The 2500-nt window shown below is 34.2% G+C and overlaps 1 protein-coding gene across 3 annotated transcripts in view; it reads left to right on the top strand.

Moving 5' to 3' along the window:
• The window catches only part of LOC125030567, a 24548-nt gene that overhangs the window by 19519 nt on the left and 2529 nt on the right, over positions 1-2500 (top strand). The window lies entirely within an intron of this gene.

The following is a 2500-nucleotide window of genomic DNA, read 5'->3' as shown; positions in this document are numbered from 1 at the left end:
CCCGGTTATCGCTCTCAACCAAACAACATCCGGGGCGGTGAGTTTCTACCAAAAGAAAACAAAAGACTGTATCAAGCGAATGATTTGGTGGAATTTAATTCTATGATAATGATTCGATTTGATGATAATCCAATAAGTCATTTATTTAAAAAAACGGATAATGAAGCGTATTTTAGTTGTGGATAAGGGTGAGGATGCTACTTTGTGAATAGTAGTAGCGTTCATGATGATAATAATTATAATGGTGATGATGGTAATGAAGATAATGATAATAATAACAATGATAATGACTATAATTGTCGATAATTACCACTGAAATAATAACCACGAAAAAACTATCCTGTATAAAAGAGATCTGTGTCTGACGTAATATGTACACACGTGTAGGCTTTTTTTGTGACGTGGAAGCACACTCACGCACATACCACAATGATATTTGCTGAGAAAAGCCCTTCGTTTGAGAGGCTTTTATGCACGAGATTTCGCCGGAAATCAGACTTTGTTCATACTTTCATAATCATTTTTGCGTTTTGCTTTATTAATTTATTCAGTTATAAATGATGCGGCTTCGCGGTACACATTTTTGCTTCTCGATAAATCAGATTGAATTTCACGTGGATCAAGATTAATTCGATTATTTTTTTTTCTCTTTTTTTTTTTTTTTTTTTTTTAAGATGAAGGAGATTCCTTAACGTAAAAAAAAAAAATGAACTTACGAACGCAAAAATCGTAGTTCAACCTGATGACGTCACCGTAGGCGGGAAATCCTGATGAGATGTGCAGGTTTCGAGGCTTAAGAGTGCGCCAGAATTACTATGACTATTTTGACTATTACTGATGTGAATATCACTACTACTACTATTATCATTACTGTTGTAACAATTATTGTGCCTATTAATAACTTGTACGACTATTAATCGTATGATTCACCACGGACTAAAAAATACTACAGAGCTCTTACTTTGATAACTACTAGTGCTTTTGTTATTACTACTATAAGTATTACTATTATGAAACTATTACCATAAAAATTACTTATATTCCTCTTTCTATTGCCTCTGATAACAGACCATAAGAGATGAGAGAGGAACGACCATTCACACACGCACAAAGTAGTTTGCGAAATACTTCCTATTTGCAAGTTTATTTTTTTTTACGATACATTGTGCTTTGACTTTTCTCTTTCTCAAAGTGAAACCTCTCGTCATTCTTTTTCCTGGGGTTCAATACAGTTTTTTTTCCTTTTTTTTCTCTATCTTTTTAAAGGGTAATACCTTCAATCATCTTCCAAAAAGCCTGTTGTTATGAGGCGATAAATAATTTTTTCACGAGGACGGAAAATCTCACGTATTTTGTTTTTTTTTCCTTTGTCTTTGCTACGATAGATCGCGAAACATCAGTTTCTTTCGGCAAATGTTTCTTTCTGTAGGATATAAAGAGGATTTTTTTATGTAATCTCAGTAAAAGTTTGTGTATGCGCACAGACATACTGCAATATGTTAATCTGTTTATGCAAATTTCGGTTGCATGTGTAATTAGAGGCCGCGAGACGTATATGAGAATTGTGGAGACCTACGTGATTAAGTTTTACGTTTATTAATGGGTTTATGATAAGTGATTTTAAGGAAATATTCCCGTCATGTAGGTGAATGTGCAATCTCATTCTCTCTCTCTCTCTCTCTCTCTCTCTCTCTCTCTCTCTCTCTCTCTCTCTCTCTCTCTCTCTCTCTCTCTCTCTCTGTGTGTGTGTGTGTGTGTGTGTCTCTCTCTCTCTCTCTCTCTCTCTCTCTCTCTCTCTCTCTCTCTCTCTCTCTCTCTCTCTCTCTCTCTCTCACTCTCTCTCTCTCTCTCTGTCTGTCCTTCTGTCTGTCTGTCTGTCTGTCTCTCTCTCTCTCTCTCTCTCTCTCTCTCTCTCTCTCTCTCTCTCGCTCGCTCGCTCTCTCTCTCTCTCTCTCTCTCTCTCTCTCTCTCTCTCTCTCTCTCTCTCTCTCTCTCTCTCTTTCTCTGCCGTTCACATAGTGTAGTTGAATATATATATATATATATATATATATATATATATATGTATATATACATACATACATATATATATAGATAGACAGATATAGATATATCCATACATACATATAGATATATATAGATATAGATATACCCACACACACACACACACACAGATATGTATATGTATATATATATATATATATATATATATATATACACACACATATATATTTTAAATGTATGTATGTATGCATATATATATATGATATATATAAATATATATGTATATATATAACCAGATTGCATATATACATATATAACCAGATTGCATATATACATATATATGCATATACGCATGTACAAATAGAGATATAACAAATATAAAAAAGAGCTACAGAGACAAATCATGTTTTCATATTGTTTTTAGTTGTTATCATTACCGCTTGGCTCATGAAGGCGGAACCTGCTTGACGTTTTCTGCTCCTGCCAACCCGCCGGT

Source organism: Penaeus chinensis, chromosome 11 (genome assembly GCF_019202785.1).
Source record: "Penaeus chinensis breed Huanghai No. 1 chromosome 11, ASM1920278v2, whole genome shotgun sequence".
NCBI lineage: Eukaryota > Metazoa > Arthropoda > Malacostraca > Decapoda > Penaeidae > Penaeus > Penaeus chinensis.
The sequence above is the reverse complement of the archived record's forward strand: the minus strand, read 5'-3'. Positions and strand labels throughout refer to the sequence as shown.